Source organism: Lycium barbarum, chromosome 12 (assembly GCF_019175385.1).
Source record: "Lycium barbarum isolate Lr01 chromosome 12, ASM1917538v2, whole genome shotgun sequence".
Taxonomy (NCBI): Eukaryota; Viridiplantae; Streptophyta; class Magnoliopsida; order Solanales; family Solanaceae; genus Lycium; species Lycium barbarum.
This window is the reverse complement of record NC_083348.1, coordinates 62,115,354-62,126,770: the sequence shown is the minus strand read 5'-3', so window position 1 is coordinate 62,126,770 and position 11,417 is coordinate 62,115,354.

Below are 11,417 nucleotides of genomic sequence, written 5' to 3'. Positions count from 1 at the left end.
CTCATTTGAACTGTGATTACGGGAGCAACACAAGCTGACGATTCGACCTTATCTCTTTTCTTAACCGGGACGATGGTCCCCTCCAGATTGTAATCTTCGTCAATAGTGATCATGTGCGCATCTGCATTGCAGTGATTCGGTAACGGATTGTTGTTTATGTTCGGGGGAGCTTCCTTAAGCTGTATGACTCCTTCCTTGATTAATGCCTCAACTCTATCCTTGAGAGCAAAACAGTTTCCAGTATCATGCCCTGCAATTCCCGAATGATATGCACAATGTTTAGTCTCGTCATACCATCCTGGGATAGGATCAGGAGTTCTTCCTTGAATTGGTTGGAGTATCCCTGCCATTTTCAGCCTCTCGTACAGTTGGGCTAAAGGCTCGGCTAATGGTGTGTAAGTTCTGGTTGGTCTTCTTTCAACATTTGGGCGTGGTCTAGGGGTGTTTTGTGGGCGGTTTGGTGAATGGTACTGGGGTTGCGTTGCATAGGTTGGACGGTGTTGTGTTGGGTTTTGGTAGGAAGGGGTTCGAGGTGAATAATATGCTGGCTGAGTGTGATAGACGGGAAGAGGGGTAGGTGGGGGTTGGTAATAAGGCTGAGGTGTTTGAGTGTACTGGCTGTAGTGCGAGGGCTGAGGTGAGAAATGTTGGTGGGTTGATTTTTGGGTTGGTTTTTGATCTTGGACGGCCATGACTGGGGATACTCCGTCTCTCTTCTTCTTAGCAGGGTCTGCCTGAATGGCCTTACTTGTGGCCTGCAAAGCCGCAAGATTTGTAACTCTTCCTGTTTTTATCCCTTCTTCTATGAAGTCCCCCATCCTGATGACTTCAGCAAACTTCTGCCCAATGACACTTAACATTCTCTCATAATATGTGGGGTCCTTTAGAGATTGTACGAAAAGCATCGTCATTTCACTCTCTGCCATTGGAGGCTGGACTTTTGCTGCTTCTGCTCTCCAGCGCATAGCGTATTCCCGGAAAGTTTCTGTTGATTTTCTCTCCAGCTTCATCAAATAAAACCGGTCCGGGATAGTCTCAGTGTTGAACCTGAATCTGTCCATGAATTCCTGGGCCATATCTCCCCAACTGTGCCACCTCTGCGGGTCTTGGTATGTGTACCAATCGAGTGCCTCTCCAGTTAGGCTCCTTATAAACAGTTTCATTCTGATAGCTTGATTTTTACCCACTCCGACAAGCTTATCGCAATATGATCTCAAATGAGCCCGAGGGTTTCCCTTCCCGTCGAACATGTCAAACTTCGGCACCTTATATCCAGCAGGTAACTCAATGTCCGGGTGAATGCACAGATCTTCATATTCAAGTCCTTCACATCCCCTGTTGGTTTGGATGTTCCTGACTGCTTCCCTCAGACTGCGAAGCTCTTTTGCCACATCTTCGTCCGCTCTTGCCCTAGCTTCCCTTTCCAACTCTTCATAGGGGTCAACTTCTGGATGTTGCAAGGCCTGTGCCTGGGTAGTGAAAGGATGAGCTTCTGCCGCATACTGTGTGTTATGGCTGGCAATATGCGCCAATGGTGTATGGTGAACTGCTTGGTAGTTTTGGGTATGTGGGTTAATTTGGGTAACTGCAGGTTGAGGAATGTAAGGAGTAGCGAAAGGTTGTGAATTGGTTTGTTGGAAGTTAATTTGCTGGAGGTTGGCTTGTTGCTGGTCATTTGGTTGTGAAGTAGTTTGTTGTATGTTGGCTTGTTGCGGGATGGTTTGTCGTTGGATAGTTTGTTGCGGGATGGTTGGTTGCGGGTGGATCTGGTGTGGAATGGTTTGTTGTGGATTTGACTGCTGTGAGGCGGATTGTTGGTTAGTTTGTTGGGGGTTGGAGGTATTTGGATGGACTGTGTAAAGCGGAGGGTTTGAGGGAGAAGGTTGTGGAGCGGGTGAATCGACAGGCGAAAAGGATGGTGGAATTGTTGTGTTTGTTCTTTGCTCAGGGTGAGGGGCGTTCAAAGTGATGGACAGATTGGTGAGATTCCGCAGTCGCTCAATTTCGGTCTGCATATTGGCCATTTGCTGCAACAATTGGGCAATGAGTTCATCATTTCCCCCTCCTGAAGCCTCAGGTTCCTCTCTTGGAAGAGCGACGAGTCCCAAGCCAGTCTGTTCGGATGCCCCTGAATCATTCATATTGCCGGACGTTCGTGCTTTTGATCTCGTGAAGTATGGGTGGTCTGCCAGTTCACAGTCAACGCGAATCAACCTCTGGGGGATAGTAAAAAATAAACCTTTTAAGAATGAAGAAAGCTGTGTTAGTATGGTCCGAATGATTGCTGTTTAAAATAATATGGAGATTTAGCAGATAACGTTGAAATAAGCACGTGTTGCGTAGCAAATAAGCACATATTGCGTAGCAAACATACATTGAATAGCAAACAAAACATATTGCAAACAAACATATATTGAATAGCAAACAAAACATATCGGGAGGAAATCAATGCGTCCTATTATGCAAGGGACCTTTTGTGCCAAAGGTAGGCCTAGCGTGGATTTGAAGGATAACATATGTAGTCATGTGTCATTCCAGTGTGCTATTAATTGAAAGCTCAAAACGAATACAATCCCAATGCGAAAGAAATTATTACAATCGCTATTGAACAAGTTAACTAAAATGAAGATGGCCCTTCGTCGCTCTTGAACCTCTTGGTTGCCCGAATTGACTGATCGATCTTTCGGCGATTCTGGGCAAGGTATGACATAGCTAGAACACCCCCTGTTTTGATGCCTTCTTTGATACAAGTATCGCCCTGTTCAGCCAGAAGTGTATCCAACTCTTGCATACTTTGCTCGTAACTAAGTGCTTGCTGCTTCCAATTCTCTGCTTCCCTTTCCTTTTCCTTAAGTTGCGCATGATGCTCGGCTTCAGAAACAAGACTTTTCTTACGCAATTGTCGGAGTAATATGCATGCTTCGGCTTCCCCATCCTTAATCCGATCTTTCAAACTAACGCCGGGTTTGATTGATTCCTCCAAATCAGCGGCCAGCCATTCCATATAGTTGTCCTCGCATCCAGCTTGATATCTATTCGGCTCAACTGAATCTGCTTTCATAGTTTCCCTCAGTTTCCACATGCGGATAACCTCCTTTAAAAAAGGGATTTTCCCTTCCTTGTAATCAGCTCGGTAATAGTCCATATCTGCCACTAAAGGTATGTTTTGCTTTCTTCCCGATTGCCTCAAAGTTCTTAGTGGGGCGTAAGGTTGCAGGCTTTGAAGTCCCATCAGAATTAAGAATGGTATAACCCTCGTTCTAAACACCAAACTCTCGGATGGAAACCAACTAAACATCCATTGAATTGAATCGTCGTCCAAATGGCTAAGAAATTCTACCCACTCTTTTACACATTTTGGCTTTTCAAATGGTCTACTCGTTAAGATAGCGCTTGGAACATGACCCAGAATGTGATTCTCACCCGTCGGCTTCTGGAATGCTAGACCCCCGTTGACTTTCTGAAGATGTTCCATCAGCCAAATTTGCAGAAGCAAGTTGCATCCTTCAAAATGCTTATACCCGCGCTTACAACGCCCTAATGCTCGGTAGATATCTGCCACGACCATAGGGACCAAAGTGTAGTGTTTCCCGTCGATGCCACCAAAAAGAGCCTTAGTTACAATAACAAGATGGGTGTGAATGTCTTTTGTGGTTCCTTTAGGAAATACTATAGTCCCTAAAAAACATACTGCGAAAGCGAAGCACCGTTTCTGCTTCCAAGAGTCATATGAGAAGAATTCATCCTGATGATCGACGAAACTCCTTTGATAACCGAATCTGTGATACAAATACTCGAGTGGTATCATAGACTTCCGCAAACATTCCACACCTTTACCCTCTCTGAACCCGAAGCTGTCAGCAAATTCTTTTGGTAAAGGTTGCCTCGGAATAATCATGCCACAATTTTGCCATTTTCTTGGTTTACGTAATAATGCCACATTTTCTATATAGCCCCCTATTTCCTCTAACAACGGAGTCATCTCAATGTTGCCAAATCTAAACACGACCCTCTTTTCATCCCAAAACACAGTTGCAGCCTCGATGATGTCTCTGCAGGGCTGGATATCCATCAAAGACGGTAAGTGTCCCAATGCTCCACGTACAACCCGCTGTCCGTAATCTCCTAAATCAATCCACCATGCTTTTAGTTGGGGAGGGACGCTCAAAACCATACTGAATCTCGGATAGGCATTATGTTGACTCATGGCTACCTGCGTTCACGAATGGTTAGTTCTACCTAACTAGCACAGGGTCCACATAACACACATTCATCCTTCAAATCAATGCATATACCATGATGATTGTCGCTCGGGGTCGTAGACCCACTCGGACGTTTGGAAAAGGTTTACTAATGGACTTAATACACCTTGGGTATTAAGTCTCCTAGGCTCGTGCATGTCTTATAAAAGGCTTTGGTTTAGCTCTATCTTAGGCTGATTAGGAGTTGGTTTCCTATGACGCAAGGTTCCCCCAAGCGGACAACTTGGGAGTGGAAAGTCTGTGGCCGTCGACTGCACCGCCGATCGACTAAATCCACAAGATCAATCCAGCTAAAGGGTAATTTTAGTAGTGCACGGCCGCGATCCGCGAAACCGCTTAAGTGTGTGAATTTGTGTGAATTTTCCAGGAGTGGAAGAAATATGAGCGGAATGCCAATTTAGGGAAAGCAGTAACACATTATTACATAGAAGATTTTACATAATAAAACAAAACACTTGAAAGAACATAAAAGAAACAAACAAGGCAACAATAAAGCAAGCATAAAGAAAACAACAAAATATCCAACAATTCAATTATTAACCTAAATTTATTATGGTTAGAACCTAGAATATCCCCAGCAGAGTCGCCAAGCTGTCACACCCCATTTTAACCTGGGTTAGAGCGGAGTACAACATATTGGAGATTCTTTGTTGCTTTTTTTTAAAGAGTCGCCACCTAATTGATTTTTACAGTGAATTAGGACACCTAATTATTAACTAAGATAAAGTTAAAACTAAACCTTTGTTAATGGTCTGCTTAACCAGTGTGATTCTAGGTAAGGGTTCTATATCATCCTAAAGGGAAGGGGTTAGGCATCCTTTAGAATCCGTTAAACACGGTTATCCGGCTAAACTTAGGTTAATCATTCAATGTTGGATATAGTATTTAAATTTTAAGAAAAAATAGCTTGTGCAGATGAGACTTGTAGAATATAACAATTTATGTCATCTTATAAAAAGGACTTCAAATAATAAGGTTGTTTAAAATGGAACTAGTAATTTGCACAAGAAGGGATTTTAGAATGCTATTTGAAATAAAAGTTTATAAATGTCGTTAAAGTTCTTAAAATAAAATACTAATAAAACCTATAGGAAAGAATATAATTTGTATAAAGGGAGACTTCGAATGCCATAAAATTTATAAATATTATTAAGCTTTAAATGGAAGGTGTTATTTAGAATGAAATTTGTAGAAAATATAATAATTCGCATAAAAAAATGTGAATGACATTTAAAAATAAACTTATAACTATTGCAAAGATTTTTAAATAATGATGCTATTTAAAATAAAATTCGCATGAAATGTGTAAGCAAAAGAAAACGCGAATTTGCGTTAAAACAAACTAAACGATGATGTATTGATTGACTTTTGCATTTTTGGAAGTTCAAAATGTTCTTTAATTTCTGTTTGCGTGTTAATGATGTTTCGAAATTCTCAAGATAAGAATATGTGAATCCTTTAATTTGGAACGTATATATGGCCATGTCATTTATTTTGCAAATTGATCATTTTAAATAAAAAAAACGTAAAGAGAAGGAAATGGTTTGTGAAATTAATTGTTAGTTCTTTCTTAAGTTAACTACCCATAGCTAAGATCAATCCGCTAATTCGTTTAAAGTTTATCTAAATCAGCAAGGATAAAATAAAACGTTGGTCACATAATACACAATCAAACGATAATGACAATAAAAAGAATGAATCAAATAGACCCAGCCATTTTGAGGCTGTTGGGCCTTGTTCACTGTTGGGCATCGGCCCAGCAGCCCTATTTCCGCTGGGCCGCTGCTGCTGCTGCTGCTGCTCTGGGTCACTGCTGGGCTTCAGCCCAGCAGCCTCCCCTTTTTTTTTTAAACTGCTGTTGGGCTAACACGGAGAGGATATTTACGTCAGGCCTTAGCCCAAACCGAATGCGGAGTAGAACGAGTCCTCCGGACTCGTATGCGAGGTTCATGCGGAAGAATGAAAGAAGGATTAGTATACGATCAATGGGTTAAACATAAAAAATATGAATTCAAACAACTTCATAAATTATGCATATATCGCATATACTTAAGGATAACCCATGCCTACACAGATTAGCCACCACACACATACAAATAGGCAATCCCCAAACATGGACAGAAACTCAAACAGCTGCACATCGTGTGTTTTAATCAACGTAAGGACAACTGCCAGTTTATATCTCAGTTTCGCTACTTACATAGGCAAACAAACAGAACTCACAGCATTTTATGTCATAAATAGGAAGATAGCAGGCAGTGATAGATAGTCCAGTCCAAACATTCATAATATAATTCAACGTATAGTCTAGCAAACATGTTATTTAGGCAGGTATTTCAAAGAATTAGTCTAGGACATATATACTTAAGATGGGCATTAATAGATTTGATAATTTCAAGTCGCAAAGGGCCAACAATCTCAGCAGAACTGAGCAGAATCACAGCTATGCATATAACAACAAGAAGTTAATGGCAAAGCGACAAATGGTCAGGATAAATTCAGAATCATCTTTTGGAATCTTTGCGTATATTAGATATAGGCAGGACCATGTTCAGGAATGATATGAAGGTAGTAAGTATGTTAGCTTACATGAGGGTCACAATAGAATGGATCTGGACTAAATCATGTTTATCAAAAAAAAGATCCACAATTTGAGTTTCAGGCAAAGCAACAATCACAATATGGTGGAACAACACCTAAACTTCTTATTAGTAATATTATTAGTTCATAAGTTGCATCACTTAATGATTCATACACATTTATTTAGAAAGCACCAGTTAAACAGTTCCAGTTTTAGTTTCAGGAAAATGAACATTCACACAAAACTCAGACCAAACATTGCCACTGTAATCACATACTTACCATCTATCCAGAGAAGTGAATTTCTAAACACTGTTACCACATCAGCAACTATCCCCATAGACAAGATTCAAACCCCTTAGAGATTTGAGAGAGACTAGAGGATATGCAAATGATATAAGGGAATTGAATTAGCATGTGAATAGGCATGGGGAATACTGGTTTCACAAAGAAGGCAAACTATAGACTAGCAATGATAGTATAAAGGCATATAAGATTCCTGTTTAATTTAGGCAAGGACAAATACTCAAATCACAGGTATGGGTAAACCAGAAGGATACAGGAAATGTCATCACATATGGTCTTATTCAATGTATTTTGGATCTGTTTCATGCAAAGTGCCAAAGGAAGAAAATATTTCAGTTTTAGAGGGGACCTACTATCACCTGCAATTCCTCATGCAAATTCAAACAAAACAGATTTAATTTTCATATAAGGAAAAGGGACAGGGTCAACTGTGGACTCCCAAGTTCACCCACACAGATTAACACAAGTAAGAGAGGGGAGAAACATAATTAATTATTTCCAATTTACTTTAACACATGGAGGATCTGGAGATCAGATGAGACTGGTATCCTAATCCATTGGACTCTGGTTAATAAATGAACCAACAGGAGACTGATCTCTTACACTTAGAGTATGCTTTGCATTGACAGAAGATATTCAACAGGAAAAGTTCGAAGCTAGGCAAAGATTAAGGCTCAAGTACTTATGTAACCAGTTAAACTTCAGTTTAAATCCTTAACATGATCATGCTGAACTATTTAATGATGACAGAGACAAACTAAAACATAACAGGGGTGTTGCCAAGTCCAGAACAGCCTAAAGCTTGGCACTAACCTGATCATGCATTTTGGCAGCAAAGAAGGACTTAACAGATTACAGAATGACCTATACCACTAACTAATTATAGAGGAATTAGTCTCAAACAATATGTGTAGCAAGTATGCATACTGTTTCAGGATTAGACAGACACAATTCTTAAGATGAAATGGAAGTTCAAAGCCCAAGCATTCATGTAATCACCCCCAACATGTGATAACTCTTATACATCAGTAAAGCAGGTGTTTGGACATTTTAGACAATCAGATCCTCAAGAAAATAGATAGACATGGCTATATTCAGACACCAAGGACATACCAGGCCAACTCTGACTCTACTCAGTGTTCTGTGGGGAAAAAAGGCATATAAGGGTAAGCCAGACGACTCTGCAGAACCCTTTTATATGACCTAGACTAGCATTAATACATTCATGAATCACATAGAGACATCAAACTGAAACAACATTCAATGTTATATTGAACCACTGAGATCTCCAAATAAGCATACATGCTTGTATCAACAGGATTTATATGAAATTAATATGGGGTATAGTCATAAACCTAACCAGCATATGATATCACATAAAGACGTAGTCCAGCAAAACCACAGGTTAACTTAAGCAATTCAACTATTCTGTGATCAATCATCATTTGAGCAGACAAACCATGCTTAAGCTGCCATAAGCTAAATAACCTATGGCTAACCAAAAACAAGACATGAAATGAGCCACTGCAGCACAACTAAAAAGGGCAAGCACATACACATAATTAGCAGACTACAAACTAAAATATAAAACCAATCAAATTAGCAGACTACGAACTAAATATATACCATTTTACTAGATCGAATTCTCAGCGTGCAAACCAATGACATTCAGACTAAGCCGAATATCTTAAACTAAATAACAACAGCAACATCCGACAAGATTTCAACTAAGCCAAAACACAATAACGACTCATTTAATCACAATAACTAAGCTAACATCAAACCCAACCATATCAGCACACAAACATATCAAACTGAAATACGAGGAAGCAAATGGGATTTAACTGACCTTTTGCAGGTGCAGCGAAATGGGATTTTGAATCTTCGATCTACGCTCGAATTCGCAAGATACTAGGATCCCTTTTGAGTGCGATTTTCGTCTATAATGAAGTCGAACCTTTGTTTCTAAGGCTACGGCTCACTCAAACAGAAATGAAAACGGAACAAAGCAATTAAGATCCAAAAAAAAAGATGGATTCGATAGAAGTTCTATGGCTGAAAACTTCTTAGTTTTGGGGTTTCGATGTTTGAAAACTTCTTCTATCTAATTTTTGGCTATCAAACAAAAGAAAAAGCCCCCTTTTCAACTCTGATTCCTCTTCCTCTTTATAGGTTTTTATTTTCGTCGTTTTGTACTAAAAAAAGGGGAAGGAGGAGCGGGAGAGAGATAAAAGTGGGGGACAAGGGTGAGTGGGGAGCGGAGAAGAAGGAGGGAACAATGGAGAGTGGGAGCGGCGGCGAGAGGGAGAGACGAAGAAGGAGAAGGGGAAGGGGGGTGCGGCGGTGAAAGATGAAAAATGAAGGGGAAACCCTAAAAGGGTTTCCCTTATTTGGCTGAAGAGTGAATTGGACCCGGTCCATTTGTGGACCGGGTCAAATTTTAGACTGCGTATTAAAAGAACGGACTATTAAATTAAACATGGACTGATCTAAAAATTGAGATAAAAAGTATGGTCTAGTCCAAAAAAAAATATTAGGAATTAATCGGACTTTGATTTGGGGTCCGGTAAGTCAATGTACGGACCGAGTGCAAGAAATAGTTTGGCTTCTAAATTTAAATAAGAGACACATTTTGATTAACGATGTACTAAGGGTGCCAGAATATCACCTGGTACGAAAAAAATGTGTAATTGTAAAAGAAGATCCGGGTAAAAATTATATGATGTCGCAAATGACCGTGCTATAACATTTAATGACAAACGCTATCATTTAAATGTGCGAAATAAATGCGATGTGTGTGCGGAAGTTGGTAGAAACGTCGAGAAATGCAAGTTTCAATAATACTAAATAATAGTAGCAAATAAATAGCGGTAGTAATACTGCTAATAATGATAACAATAATGATAATGGTAATAATGATAATGCTGATGATAATGGTGATAAAAAATAATAATAGATATAATAATAATAGTACATAACAAATATTGATAATTAATAACAAATAACAATAAGAATAATGATAATAATTAATAATAATAATAAATATGGTAGTAATTAATAATAAAAAAAATGACAATTATTGATAATAACAAAAAATGATAATAAATTAATAATAATAACAGTAATAGTGGTAATAATAAAATAATAATGATAATAATAATAAGAAATAATAATGATGATAATAATAATAATAAATAACAATTATTGATAAAACAATGATAATAATTAATAATAAAAAAAAATAACTATGATAATGATGATTAATAATTAATAACAAAAATAACGCTGATAATAATGATTAGTAATTAATAATAATAATAACAATAATAATAATAATAATAATAATAATAATGGAAATAACAAGAATAATAATAATTAATGATAATTAGTAATAAATGATAATTTAAGAATAATAATAATAATAATAATAATAATAATAATAATAATGATAATAATAACTGCAGTAGAATAAAAACATGGGTGTTAATAAAAGACTAATAATTATAGTAAAATTTAAATGCATATTTTTTAATTTCTCAAGATACCAGAAGTATAAATAGGTATTTCGGAGGAGAGGCGGGACAAAATTGGGTGTCAACAGGTGGAACTAGGGTTTTGTTCAAGTGAAGCATTTCAACTCAAGGCTTATTCCTACAATAACTAAGGTAAGTTTTATGATGTTTCCTGATGATTAAAGTGTTGATAAGTTCTTGGGAGAATAGTAAATGGGTTTGATAAAGAAAATTATATGAACTATGCTAGGGTTTTTGGATTGTTGACTTGGGATTGTTGTATTCATATGGGTGATGAAGAATGATGTCAATTACATCTAATTGAGATTGTAGAATCAGCTAGAAGTAATAGAATGAGGATTGGGGGAAGAAAACACCATTAATGAAGGTTGTGGAGCTTCATGCCCACCAAGTGTTTGATAAAATGCTTAGATGAACAAAACATGAATATTGTTGCTAATATAGAGTCCCTATGACCTGTATTGCTATAGATTAAAGTTGAAGGGATTGAAGGACATTGTGATACACTCAAAAGCAGGAAGTTAAGGTATGTATAACTTCCATCCACATGTGGGAATCTCTATGTTCTTCCCTATGATCCGTTTCGTAAAATCCATGAAGTTCAAATCCTAGGGCATTAAACCCAACATATTGGTAGCCCGTAATTATGTATTTATGTGCATGAATTTTGTATCTATATTCGTTATTGCATTCCTAATCTTCCATTACGGTTATTAGGAAATCCTAGCTTAATCCA